The following is a 14,712-nucleotide window of genomic DNA, read 5'->3' as shown; positions in this document are numbered from 1 at the left end:
GCACAGAACCATCCTGGGATGGGCCTGAGGATTCACAGCCTGTCTTTTTCTCTCTCTGGGTGCCTAAGGCTCCCCGTTTCAGCCCCTTCTGCAGACAAAGGCCTCAGCCCAGGCCTGACAGGCAGCTGCATGCAAAGCCTCCGAGATGGGGTGCTTGGGTGTTCTCTCCAGAAGTTCAAAGAGTGACCTTGTCCACACCAATCAATCCACCTGGCCCAGCGCCTGAGATGAACCAGGGGATGGAAGGAAGTGTCCCTCTGCCTGGGCCGGTGTAATGATGAGCAGGGAAAAGAAAAGGCGGGGGGAACACACACTAGAGTGGAGCCAATGAATTTATTTGGCAATATCTAATCAATTTATTTAGCAATATGCAATAGCAAAAGATAAAGGCAATTAAAAGAATGTGCTAATGTCAGAAAGTAAAGGTGGTTAAGACTAAATGCATTGATAACAATGTCATGTCAAAGGAGTGCACATACGTATAAGTTTAAGAGATCCCAACACATATTTACAATTGATCAAAAATCACTTGGCTACATACACAAATAACATCAGTGAGGAGTATCCAAAAGCAGTAACATGCTTTATAGGATAGTAAGTATTACAGTACATGCCACAAGCTCACCAATTGGGGGCGGGTGGGTGGTCGGAGGAGAACAGCAATGAAATGTCATAAATCAAAACCTTGCCAGGTCTGCAGCTGAGAGACACTCAGGCATCTCCCACCGCTGCTCGCTAGTTCCCAAGAATGCTGCTGCTGTTGTTGTTGGAAGTTAGGACGTCTTCTGACACTGCAAGCTGCAAGCTGCATACAATTTCCCAAAGATGCTAGAAGGATGACAATTCACCAACAAAAGAAGTCTCTACTGCCCGTTGAGGCAAGTTCCGATCTCTTACTCTGAAACAATCCAATCCTGAGAAGCAGTCCTGAAACAGCAAATCTTCTGAATAGCAATCTCTTGAGACAACAATCAATCAATATCAATCCACTTGAGGTCTGCCTTATATATCTCTTTAGTTGCACCCCTGGGCCAAGTTTTGTGTTCCTACCTCCCCTCTCAAGGAATGGCCAGTTCCTGGAGGGTCCCGCAGTCAATGATAAAAAGAAAAGAAAATATATTACTTATCTGGCTGAAGGGCTAGTTCATCCGGACAAGCAATATCTACTGTTCTTGCTTGGGACCATCAGCCCAAGGTCTTCCAAAGCCTGGCAACGTGCCTGTCACGTCGTCCTGATGTAACTTAGCTACTTCTTCACTTCATCTGCTGATGTGGGTGAAACCAACAGAACAGAGGGACTTCTGTCAACCCCTGATCAAGAATTTCTTTAACTCTAAGCTAAGCATCACCTCCCAGCACAGACAGAACAACAAACATCATCTCATGTCTCCACTGCTCTGGAGAATGAGACCAAAGGGGGAATTTACTCAACCCCTGATCACAGCACAGACATCACCTCACATACAGGAACAGATAAAAGCGAATAGACAAAAGCTCACATCAACTAATGAAGGCAAATTTTCTTCAACATCTTCCCTATAGCCGGTGCCCAGTCAGGCCCTCGGTCCCCCCATGGACAGAATGGTGGCCTCCTTGGTCCCCTCATCTCTGTCCCTCTGTCCTGCTGCTGCCATGGAGGGTTTCTGTGAGAATGCCATTATCTCTGTGGACTGTGCCAGGCAGGCCGAGCAAAGGAGGGAAGAATTCCGCTTCGGATCCCAAAGGAGCAGCAAGACCACCCGGCCTTAGCTGCAGGAGGCATGCTCTGGTGACACTCAGAGCCAAAGAGGAATGGGGACGTGGGGTCCAAGGCATTTGAACACTGGACACCAATTCTTATGGGCTTTAAATTGAAAGGGCATTTTGGAACTTTAACTCTCCCTGGAAATTTCAATATGGAGCGGGGAGTTACATTTCAAGTTGGGGCTCAGGGTGCTTTTCCGTTGTCAAGGGCAAAGGCACGCCCTCTCCTTCCCTAGTCCTCCTTCCTGATGGCTGGAATGCACACGTGATGACAGGAGCTGGGTAGTTACACTGGGCCATGAGACAGAAACCCCGCGTGCAGGATGGCGGAGGAGCACGATGGAAAGGTCTGGATCCCTGGGCACTGAGGAGCCCTGGACCATGACAGAAGCAAACTTTACCTTGTTTCAGCCACTATTTTCTTGGATCTCTCAGTGAAAGCAGCTGAACTTATATTACGTAATATTATACAAAGAATTGGGGAGCAGATGGAATATAGAATGGAAATTATTTTGATGAGTCAAAACAGGACAGCCTGCAAGGGCATTTAACTGTTTGAGGGGGAAGGTCCTGTATCCACTTCTAGTAGATGGCTCCTTGTTGATAATAATTAGTTAGATTAGACTTGAAAATGCAGTCCCTGGGATCTGAGGTGCTACCAGGCTCACGGCTGCCCAGGCATCATTCCCCTTCTTTCTAGAGCTGTGCTGTCCGGCACAGCAGCCATGAGCCACATGTGGCTACTCAGCACTTGAAATGTATCCATCCAGATGCCGGAGATACAAAGGGCAGCTGGTGACACCCCATCCCCCCACGGCTCTGGGTTTCCGTTGCAATTCTGCCATTCCCACTGACCTCATAGAAAATTTGAAGTATTTTCTCTTTAGAAAAACATTCCCTAGATTAGAAACGCACCAGTTCTTCCCAGAAAACCTACTCATCTCCCCCCAAACACACTTTGACCCAGAGCCTTAATAAAAAGAGCAGCTCCGGCCCCACTGTCCCACTCAAAGCTAGTCAACGAGGTTCCCTGGGCACAGACTGTGCTGGGTCATGGGGACACAAATGTGGATCAGACACAGACCCCACGCACAGCCCCAACCCCACTCCAGGTTCCTCTTCTCTCACCCCTGTGGCCCCCAAACCCCGGGTACACCCAGCACGCAGCTCTGGTTACCTGGATTTGAACCTTGACTTCCTCACTTGCTGCGTGTCCCTGGACAAGTGACTCAACCTCTCTGAGCCTTTGCTTCATCAGTTCTGAAACAAGCTTGGCATGGTAATCCATGGCGAAGTGCTCTCACCAGTGGGATGACTATTGTCTTGTTCATTCTGTGTTGGTCCTATTCTTACTCCCGGCATCGGCATCGAGTCTCTGATCCTCCACAGGCTCAACCTCCCACTCCAGCCCCATCATGGCCCATGGCATGGTGGGTGGTTGTCAACAAGCCAGTCCCCCTCAGCATGTGGGGTCGTCTGGGCTTGGGAAGGAAGCATCTCATCACTTCGCCTCAGAGTGACACCCACAAGGGTGGCGTGCGATAAACACTGAATGAAGGAATGAATAAGTGAGCAGAGGAAAGAATGAACAAAATAAAAAAAGGAATGGGACGAGGACTTACTGCTGGGTGTAAAAGGTCAGGCTTGTGCCCTTGGAGGTTTCTTTCAGGTGAACAGCCTTTAGTCCTGTGGAATCTTTCCCAACCCTTTTCAAGCACTTTCTCAGCTTCCAAGGACGGCCTGTGGACTGTTGTCTCGGATGGTGTTGGGTCTGACTGGGCAGAATTTGCTGGAGCTCACTGCCCACTGCATGTCCTTTGAGCCCCGACTTCTTACCCCAGCAATTTCTCTTGTTTCGTCCATACGTCTCCCTGCCTCTGTGGCTGCAGCAGTCTGGGGCGCAGGTCCTCGTCTCTATTAAACAAACAATGGGAGGAAACTGGGTGACTGTCAGAGACACTCTGCAGGTTCAAGTAAGAGCATTAACACTTCTTAGAATTTCCCCAAACGTCACTGATCAGGGCACCCCTCTGAGCGAAGGTGGGAGTGGCAGTTTCATGACTTAGTCCAGGAATGTTCCTCTGGCGTCTTGGCTCAACCCCAAACAGAGCAAAGCCCATGCAGTTAGGTGGACGATGCAAAGCCTGTGGTCTCAGTGGGCCACGACCCGCCACCGCTGTCAAAAAGTGAGAATGAACTCTTGTTCCGGTTTTTAAATAATTCTGTCACTGAAGAATAGCTGTGATGTCTTTCTTCTTTACATTGTAAAATACAACATAAAATTGACCATTTTAACCATTTGTAAGCATACAGTTCAGTGGCATTAAGTACATTCGCTCTGTTGTACAGCCATCACCCGCATCCATCCACAGAACCCTTTGCATCCTGCAAAACTGAAACTGTCCCTAGTAAACTAACTCCCCCTACCCCAGGCCCTGGCACCACCATCTACTTCCTGTCTCTGTGAATCTGACTCCTCTAGGGACCTCATATAAGTGGAATCACTTTGTCCTTTTGTGATTGGATTATTTCACTCAGCTTAATGTCCCCAAGGTCCATTCATGCTATAGCAGATGTCAGACTGTCCTTCCTTTTTTTTTTTTTCTTTTTTTTTTAAGGCTTTTTTATTGGGGAAGGGGAACAGGACTTCACTTCCTCCAGGAGGCCAACAATGTGTACTTCCAGGACTTTTTCCAAGTCAGTTGTTGTCTTTTCAATCTTAGTTGTGGAGGGTGCAGTTCAGCTCTAGGTCTAGTTGCCGTTGCTTGTTGCACCATCCCTTGCGGGAGTCGAACTGGCAACCTTGTGGTTGAAAGGACACGCTCCAACCAACTGAGACATCCGGGAGCTCAGTGGCAGCTCAGCTCAAGGTGCCATGTTCAATCTTAGTTGCAGGGGACGGAGCCCACCATCCCCTGCGGGAGTTGAGGAATCGAACCAGCAACTTTGTGGTTGAGAGCCCACTGGCCCATGTGGGAATCGAACTGGCAGCCTTCAGCGTTAGGAGCATGGAGCTCCTACTGCCTGATCCACCGGACTGGCCCCTGTCCTTCCTTTTTAAGGCTGAGTGACATCCCAGTGAGTGAATGGACTGCATCTTATTTATCCGTCATCTGTCAACGGACACCTGGGTTGCTGCCCCCTTTCAGTTCCTGTGAATGCTGCTGCTGTGAACACGGCTCTGCCCATATCTGTCAAAGTCCCTGCTTTCAGTTCTTAGTTCTGGTTTCTTTCCCACTGGCGATGGTGTCGTCACCGGTATGGTGTTGAAAGCTTCGCTCGCCTTGGAAGCTGTCACTGGCCCGTGCTGGCATCCCTATTTTACAACAGGAGAAACTGAAGTACAACTCTGACCCTGGGTGAGCCTTCCCATGAGGCCTCAGTGGGACAGCGCCACAAGTGGCACCACCAAACGAACTCTGGAGTGGATTCTGCTACATGTGGCGTGAAGCAGGGACCCAATGTCATCTTTTTCCGTATGCATAACCATGTTTTCCAGCTGTAGTTATTGAATGGTGCCCTAATCTGATGGCACGACATTTAAACTTAGATCTGCCTCAACCCAGAGTGAGGTTCTTAACCTCTACAGTTCTTAACCACTAACCCAGAGTGCCTCTGGGACATGCTCAGGGGTCTCCTACCTGGACCCCACACAGCCTGTGTGTTTCCTGTCACTGCTGTAACAAACTACCACAAACTCAGTGGCCTAAACCACATGACTTTTTTACCTGGCAGTTCTGGAGGGCAGAGGTCTGACACAGTCTCTCGGCCATGCTCCTGGTGGGGGAGAGTCCAGTTCCTGCTTTCCTACCTTCCAGAAGTGTCTGCACCCCTCGGCTCACAGCCCCCTTCCTCCAGGCTTCAGGTCCAGCAACAGAGACTCTGGCACTGCCCCAAACACACACTACAACCCATGTGCCCCCACGTGTTGCAAAATAGGGTTGCCATCCCAGGGTGAGTGTTCTTCATAGACTTTCTTCTCCTGATTCAGAGACTTGGGGCTTTGAGTACTAACGCATGGTGTACCCAAAATCCAGAACCAACAAGACGCTCCCACAGCCTAGAGGGGAGCCCATACAGATGTGCTTCCCCAGCCAAGTGCCCTACGGGGGTGCTCGAGGCACCTAAAGGTGACAGGGGCCGACCTTTGGCAGGCCAGTAGGGTGGCTTGTGAATATCAGCATCCTACATGCACTTCTCTAAGAGTCTGAGATGAGTGTTACCAAGGCTTGGAACCATGCCCGTCGCTAACACACTGAGGTGGCAGGATCCTGGCGTTGTGCCTGGGCCTGGGAGCTTGGACGTGCAGACACACCTCGATTCTGGGATCCCCTGCCTGCAGCACAGACAAGCAAGCAACCTCCCAAGCCATAGAGCCTCAGAGTCCCACGTCCCGGTGACAAGCATTGGCAGCCTCGACCTGGCCATAGCAGTAGGGGGTGGGCAGGAGAGTGTGGACCGAGAACAAAAATTCACTGGCTGGTATGGGGGCCAAGAGCACAAGCCACCCTCCCTGCCTGTCCCTATCACAGTATTACATGCCCAGCTCCTGTAAGCTGATAAACTGAGGCCCTTTCAGCGTCATTGCTGATTCATGGCCCCCAAAGGGAAATATGCCAGGCTGGAGGGAAGCCAGCTTGTGGATTCCTGGAAAGGGTCCTATTTCCTCCAGAAAGGAAAGGGTTTCACTTTCAGTTTGCTTTCTTACTGTAATTTTGGGGCTTCTCGGAAACCACGGGAAAGTCCTCACTTACTCTCCTTCTATCCAAACACATCTCAGATAACAAACACCCACGTCCTCACAGAGTTTCCAGCCTCTTACACAACTGCCTGGGCTCCAGGACACACTGGAGAGCTGCCCCTCTGAGTGGATGAAAGCCACTGTCTACGTCCCATCTCAGTTTGCTTTCCAACTCCACGTCTGTGCCGAGTTCCCACAGCCCGGAACATTCTTCCTCTCCCTTTCTCTACTTAAGTTCCTCCAAGGACCCACGAAAAGTCTATCCTGAGCCTTGATTCTCCCAATGCCTCTGATTGAGGCCTCCTACCTGGGCTGTCCCCTCCCCAGTCACTTGCTGGCTGTGTCTGGAGCCCTGCTGTCACAATTATTAGGGGACCTTGAAGTCTTGAGAACCTTTCCAGTCCATCTGAGCTCCCTGCCTACTGGGCCCCCTCTGCACTGGGGGCACATGGCGCCTTAGGCGTGAGCTGCAGCTGCTTCTGCCCACCCTCTCCCTTACCTGCCTGGTCCTCCTCAGTCTCGGCTTAAGTTCACTTCCTCCAGGAGGCCAACTCTGGCCCCCAAGACAAGGACAAAGCAGCCTGATGTGTGGCCCTGGCACCCGAACTTCTCGTCCTCATCTCTGTCCCACGTCCCTCCTCCCAGAGGCACGGCAGCCCCATGAGTCAGGCCCCAGGTTCAGCAAGCTACATTTTTTAAAAAAAATTTTATTGAGGAACAGTGTTTCTCCAGGGCCCATCAGCTCCAAGTCCAGTGGCCGTTTTCAATCTTAGTTGCAGGGGGCGCAGCCCACCATCCCATGTGGGAATTGAACCGAGACCTTGTTGTTGAGAGCTCGGGCTCTAACCAACTGAGCCATCCGGCCACCCCACAAGTTACATTTTAAGTAAACAAAGGTTATCGTCAACTTAGAAGGTTTTTCATCTACCTGGTGCTTTGAGTTTCTTCTTAGCCAGTGAAGAGTCACATTTCCGTTGGAAAAGTGACTCCTGGGGCCACTGCTCCCTATTGGGATCAGATAAGGGAAAGGAGAGAATAACACAAACAAGAGCAGGGAAAGGAGCAGGCAGGGTGGAAAGGAAGCAGCGTGCACGCACCACGACGCTGAAGGGACAGGGAAAGGGACTGAGAGGAGGGGGAGACAGGATTCAGAAAAGGAAGGAGTACAGAGTGGGGAGCAAGTGGCGGCCACGGGAGGGTCCTCGGGTCCCGGGAGCCTCCTCTCAGCTATTGGTCACTCTCCACAGCCTGTTGGCTCTGATCTAACCCTGCTCACTTCTGAGCCTGTGGCCTCAGCGGCCCTCCTCCAGAGGCTGATTATCCTGGAGCCATGCTCTCGCTTGGCTGCGCCTGGGGACCCTGTCCCACATTCACTGTCAGACTTCACTGGACAAGCCCGGAACACCTCGGGGCGTTTTTACTCCTGGCTGTAGAATCCGGATGAGAAGAAGACTTGGTTTACGGCTGCTGCGAGGGATAAAGGAGATTATCAAAGGCAAGCGAGCTCTCCAGGCCCTCGAGAACCTTGTTAGCTCGCACCGTGTTGCTCCTCAGCGATCACAGTTGCTGTCGCCACCTAGTGGCCATACGTGGAACTGTCTTTTGGCATTTGGTGCTTTGCCCACCTGGTGGTATCTTCTCCCAGATGAGGCCCAGAGAGCGAACTGAGATCTTTCCCTCAGAAGAGAGGTGAGACTCTGATCAACAGGGCAAGTTTTATGAGTAATATTTCAATAAACATTTGAAAGCTCAGAGTTCTTTCAAGCAAAATCCTCTCTAAAATACATGCGCGCACACAGAAAGGCAGAGAATGGAATGACTATCCCACTCCTTGGTACATACCAGCACTGTTAAATGTCTTTGTGGTTGTCTCACATTAACACTCACAACCACGTAGGACAATGGCTTTCACAATGTTTGCTCAAAACCACAGTGAGAAATACATTTCAGGTGTGACCCAATATATGTCCACAGATACATACGAAATGACATTTCCTCCCACAGTGTGTGGCCCCTTTTGATGGCTTCCTTTCTGTACTCCTTAGGGTTGCCAGATTTAGCAAGAAAAACACAGGACTCTCAGTTAAATTTGCATTTCAGGTAAATAACAAAGACTTTTTTTAGTTATGTCTATATGTATACAATATTCGAAATATATTTATACTTAAAAATTATTCTTTATCTGAAATTCAACTTGAGCTGGGTGTCCTGTATTTTACCTGGCAACCATAATTCTACTACATCTTTAAAAAATGCTGGTTGCTATCCCCTGACCGAATGATACTGCCTACTAGTGAGTCATAGGCCCCAGTATGAAAACCCTGCCTCAGGTGACAGGGTCAGGGGCATTTCCTTCCACAGGGAACACCAGAGTCAGTGGAGAAACTTGGATTCAAATCGGGCAGTCACCACCTGCCAAGAGCCAACCTCCTTTTAGGTTTGGATGAGAGCAGGTGCCCTGTCTGGACGCTACTGATGGGACTGAAATCAACCAAGGGAGAGAAATCTCAGTAAGTCTCTAGATGAGCACTTCCTAAATGGGCATTTTTCTCAAGTTCATATTTATAGGGACAAAAAGGAAGTGTGTTCAGATCCAGTCAGGCAACAGGAAAGACTTCACTCAATCCTTTGTAATGAGCACTTGGTACGGAATTTTAAAAAATTAATTAAATCGATCATTCTACCTAATTGGTATCTCTGTTTTCATTTTTGTCCTCCTAAATATATTCTAGATTTTGTTCTCAAACAAAATTCTCATCAGCTCACTCCTGTACTTAAAGAAGAATGTCATTAGTGGCTTCAGTGGCTTCCCTCAACACTCAAAATAAAACCAAAATTTGTTTGTTTGTTTGTTTTTCTATAATTTATAAAGCTGTACATTATCTGCCTTTTTCAATAACTCTCAATACAGCTGCTCATTCACTCTGGTCCAACTATAGTGGGTCCCGTGCTGCTTCTCAAACATTCCTGGCATGTTTCTGCTTCAAGGACATTGTACCTGCTCTTTACACTGGCTGGACAGTTCTTCGCAGAGACATTCATATGGATGATTCAGTAACTTGCTGCGGATCATTGGCAGTCAGAAACCACAAGCCGCATTAAGTCCCTCGACAGAGGGGACTCAGTGTGGGACTGGTGGAGCTGGGGCTGAAGGACAGGAGCTGCCATGGGCAACATTATGGTTGACACTAGCTAGCAAAGGCAGAAACAGCGACCACCTGCACCACCAGGAGAAACAAGTGGAAGGGTTTGGGGTTATCAGAACTTAGCAGCTCAGAGGAGTGGCCTTGGAGTTGTGGGCCAGACACCTAAGGATGGGGCACTTCTCATCCGGCGCTGGCACCTGAGGTGCTTAGAGGAATTCCCTAAGGGTTGGTCTCATATCTCAGAGGAAGGGCCATCGCCCAGCTGCACTGATGACTCAGGATTCAATGTGGGGTCTGGAGAACTGGGATCCAGAACTCTGAGATGGGGTTGGAATGAGACTCGTTCTGAAAGTGCTAACAAACATCGAAAACTACAATCAACTGTGTCTTTCAGTGTGAAAGGGTCACCACTAGAGTAATGCTGACAGGAACAAAGAGCAAATAGGAAAGAAGGAAGCCCTTCTGTCCTCCTCCTGCATTCCAGTCTCCTCCCAGTGAACTCTACTGGAAGAAATGATAAGAAACCAGCTGATGATGGAGAAGTATAGTTTGCTGAGTCCCAACGATCAGTCTGCCAACTATTGAATTAGAATGGCTGCACTCCTGGGCCCTATCACACACAGAAAGTCTGGTTCAGTATATCTCAAGTAAGCATCCAAAAGTCTGTTTTTAAGGTATCCACTGGATTCTGAAGTTCAGCTGGATTTGGAAAACACTGATCTAGAATAAACCCTTTATTTTGTAGTGAGGAAACTGAGAAAAGAGCCGGTCTGTAATAGTTTATTTTATGTGTCACCTTGACTGGGCCATGGGGTGCCCCGCTTTTTGGTCAAACATTATTCTGGGAGTTTCTGTGAGGGAGTTTTGGGATGAGTTTAATATTGAAATTGGTAGACTGACTAAAGCAGATTGCGCTCCCCAGTGTGGTGAGCCTCACCCAATCAGTTGTTCTATTCAGGCCTGAGCAGAACAAAAATGCTGACCCCTCCTTGAATGAGAGCAAACTCCTGCTGCCCAAATGCCTTGGAACTGGGACACTGGCTTTTTCCTGCCTTCAGCCTGGAGCTGAAGCATCAGCTTTCCCTGAGTCTCAAGCCTGAAGGCCTCTGGACTAAGTCTGCACCATCGCTCTCCTGGGTCTCTGGCTGGTTGGATGCAAATATTGGGATTTGTCAGCCATCATAGATGCATGACCCAACTCTTATAATAAATCTTCTATATAGATTTAAGAACTAATAAAAATAAATAAATTGATCATTCTAATGTGTGTTTATAAATCAAAAAATGAAAATGTTTTACAATTATGGAGCAAAGAAAATGGAGCAACAAAATTATGGGTGACACAGATTTCAAAGTTTCTTCTGAACATTGCGTTGTGATAATGCCAGTGCAAGAAGAAGAAGGAGAAGTAATGATGGGCCAGAACCTGTTTGAGGTGTATTTGAAACCTGGTCTCAGCATTTACAAGACGGATGTGTCCCAGGTTCAGCACAGCAGGTGACAGGTAGCCGGCTGCAGTCAACAATGTTATGTCTCTGTTCTCACAGAATTCTGTAAGTTATTTGTAAAATGACTAAAAGTAAGAGAAAGGTAAAGGGTCCATTGGTCCCGGATAGTCCATGGTGATGCTGAGGGTAGGGGATTAACGTTGTAATGTAAGATGTAATGATGGCACTGTGGTTATGTAAGATGTCCCACTTATTCTTAGAGATGGGTAACATTTTTGAGTTGTGCAGTGATGAAATGTCTGACTGGCTGATACTCCAAGGCAAAAGGGGGTCAGGCAGGGGACTCAGTGACACAAGTGAAGCAAAGCGAGGATGGCTGGTGATGTCAAATGGTGCAACGTGAGGGTCCACTGCCTGCTCTGTAAATGTGAATGGTGGAGGCTTCCATAATAAAACGTTTTCTTAAAAAAAAATAAAAATAAAAGAAGAACAGTAAAACGCTTCAACAACAGGAAGGTCACTCCACACAATTTGGAGTGACACACCCACGATCACCTCCTCACTGGGAATACTGGTGCCCAGGCACCAGTCTGTCCCAACCTCCCCTAGCCCCACCCCAGCGTGTGGTCAAGGTGGGTCTCAACTACACTGCTCAGGGAATTGGCCTCAGCAAGGTCAGTTGAGGCCAGGGTAGATGGGATCCCAGCTCCCCTGCTGGCTGGCACTGTCCCTGACCTGAAGGCCTCTGGGAGGGCTTTCAATTCCCCAAGGTGGCAGACAATGAAGGGGGATCCCAGGACCCTGCAAGGTTAATGTGTCAGTTCTATCATTCAGCAAATTTCGCAGGGCACGTCCCTCCCCAGGCAAAGGCCACAGAGAAGGCTGTACGGGACCAAGGCTGGTGGGAGCCCACGAACTGCTTCAAAGGCAAGGCATGTACTGCCACTGAAACACCTGGACCAGCTAGGGAAACGGCTCTGGGGGTCCTGGAGGTGGCGTCACGCCAGGCCCCTTTTCTGCCTTCCCTGCCAGGCCACAACCGTGGTGCCAGGGTCAGGCTCAATGACAGCACGTCACATCAGGAGTCCCAGACCCCAGCAGTCAGTCCCTCTATGCCTAGCTCCCACCAGGGTGCCAGGGGGGTCGGGCAGGCTAGTCTAGACCAGTCTTCTTCACCAATTCTCCCCCAAAATGTCTCCAAGATGTGCGGCAGCTTTCCAAGCCGAAGAGTCTCCCATGTGATGGGCACAGCCCTGGCTTCAGCAGTGAAAGCCCCACATCCCGGGCAGGGAGCCCGTTGGCCACTCTGGGGCCCACTCACCTGTCTTAGCCCGGCTGCTCTGACAAATCCCACAGACTGGGGCCTGCAAACCACAGGAATGTCTCTCTCACAGTCTGGAGGCTGGATGTCCAAGACGAAGGCACCGGCAGAGGTGGTGTCTGATGAGGGCCGCTTCCCGGTTGACAGGCAGCTGTCATTTCACTGTGTCCTTGCATGGTTGTCCCTGTGTGCACGTCTGTGTCCTAATCGCCTCCGCTTACAAAAACACCAGTCATATTGGATCTAGGCCCACCCTAGTGAATTTTTCTTCACTTGATTACATCTGTCAAGACTATCTCCAAAGAAGGTCACAGTCTGAGATACTGGGGGTTAGGACTTCAAACTGTGAATGGGGGTGGGGGGGATACACTTCAGCCCACAACATAGATGCTGGAGCTTAAAATAGACAAAGCAGATGCAGTCCGGGACCTGCAGGGTGTCAGAGCCTGGTAGACGTGAACACTGCCCAGCCCAGCAGGGCCCTCGAGGCAGGACCCTGGCTGTGGCCTCCCCTCACCCCAAACCACTGGGGAGACCCCCAGCCAGGCTCAGACAAACCCTCTTGGCATGTTGCTGACAGGATGGGGGCAGGTCCAAGTGCCGCAGATGCCCCTAAGTCCCCTGTGCCACCTGTGCTTGCAGCCTCCACCTGCCCCTGTCCACAGGGAGGCGTTACCACGTGCTGAGCTGTTTTGCCTTCCCACGTGGGTACTGAGATTCCAATACTCAGATCAACACCCAGAGAGTAAAAATAGCACAGCACGAAGCAGATGTCAAGCCTATGAGCTCATGGCCAAAGCCCTTCCCCTTTCAAGCCCCTCTTGTCCCCTCAAGAAGTCACCTATTGTCCAGGCTGCCAGTTTCATTCAGCAAATATAATACTATTCTTTCAAACAGTTGACCCAGATTCTCAGCTTGAATTAGGACATTTCCCAGGCAGTTGAGGATGTACAGGGATGAATTTAAATGTTGCTTTAAAAGCATGAAAGCTTGAAAGCAAACTTGGGCTGCTGTCTCCAACGGGGTCGATGGTGCTGGCACCATCCGGGGGCCACAGCCCCCAGGCAGGACCCCAACACAGTCACGTGCCTCATACCTCTTTCCCCAAATTGATGCTGACTCATGGAACCACTGCAGAAAGATCTATGTTTTAAACTTTAATTAACCTACATTCTTTCCTAGATCTTGTGACCTGATTTTCCATCCTCTCTCTGCTGGGACCTACATGGTAGCAATAGAATCACTTTCCATTTTAACCCCCACATCCCTCAAATAGGCTTGACCCCCCAAAGCAAAGGACATAGGCATGAGGAAGTAGGGAGGAACCACAGACAAACACATCAGTTAGGGTCACTCTTCCCCTTGACCTTTGCCTCTGGAAACATGGAGGTGGGTGAGGGGACAGACCCAGGCCCGTCATGCCCAGGAGAGTGTGGTGGCCAGGAGGATGCAGACCCCCTAGCTCCAGGGAGGGTAGCTGGCCCAGGGAGCTTGTGAAGGGGGGACTTTGGATGCTTCCGGCATCCGAAGAAGTGAGCCTCATCAAAAGGCAGGGGTGGGAAGATCACAGAAACCCCATGTAAATTGGGGTGGGGAGGGCCTGTAGGGGGCGCTCTCACCCCCACCACTCATCTCAATTACCCGAAACTGGAACAGACTTACTTTCCATCTCCAACAGGAGCATGTTTTCTCCTCCACTTCTCCAGCAGGAAGAAGGAGGAGCTTCTCCTCCCAGCAACCACTCAGCCAATGAAAGACGATTACAGCTCAGCCAATGGGAAGCCCCAGCACTTCCAACTCCCAATTTCCTCCAGTGGACTTTGCAACACCCCCTCTGAACCTCCCCTTCAGCTATAAAAGAACTTTCCTCTGCTTTGTGCTCTGGACTTGCCAGTGGTTTGCCATTGGACCACACGTCCCGAGTTACAATTCTTTGTTGTTCCCAAATGAACTCATTTTGGCAGAGAAATACTGAGCTATTTGTTTAAGGTCAACAAACTCTTGAAACTTAGTGAGAAAACAAACACAACAATTTTTTAAATGGTCAACAGATTTGAATAGATGTTCCACCAAAGAAGATACACAAATGGCATATAAGCATATAAAAAGATGCACAAAATCATTAGTCATTAAGGAAATACACATTCAAATCACTATGAGATACTCGGATACATTTATTAGAATGGTTGCAATTAAAAACATTATATCAAGTGCTGATAAGGACGTGAGGAACTGGAGCTCACACATTGCACACTCATGAGAGTGTAAAATGGTACAACCACTTTAGAAAACAATTTGGGAATTCCTTTAAAA

The 14,712-nt window shown here is 49.3% G+C and overlaps 1 long non-coding RNA gene across 3 annotated transcripts; it reads right to left on the bottom strand.

The window, feature by feature from the left end:
• Window positions 1-338: 338 nt before the first annotated feature.
• Window positions 339-14,132, bottom strand: LOC109455561 (uncharacterized). Of its 3 annotated transcripts, none has more exons than XR_012494496.1 (5): window positions 14,062-14,132; window positions 12,400-12,615; window positions 3,366-3,682; window positions 2,921-3,291; window positions 339-1,266 (listed from the first exon to the last, which is right to left on the bottom strand). It is a non-coding gene; the product is annotated as an uncharacterized LOC109455561 (long non-coding RNA). The 3 variants fall into 3 exon arrangements; XR_012494495.1 differs by having other exon boundaries at window positions 3,366-3,657; XR_012494497.1 differs by having other exon boundaries at window positions 3,366-3,657; window positions 12,400-12,610; window positions 14,062-14,104.
• Window positions 14,133-14,712: the final 580 nt, after the last annotated feature.

The sequence above is a fragment of the Rhinolophus sinicus genome, linkage group LG03, assembly GCF_036562045.2.
Source record: "Rhinolophus sinicus isolate RSC01 linkage group LG03, ASM3656204v1, whole genome shotgun sequence".
NCBI lineage: Eukaryota > Metazoa > Chordata > Mammalia > Chiroptera > Rhinolophidae > Rhinolophus > Rhinolophus sinicus.
Note: the sequence above shows the minus strand (reverse complement) of the source record. Positions and strands in the feature narration are given on the sequence as shown.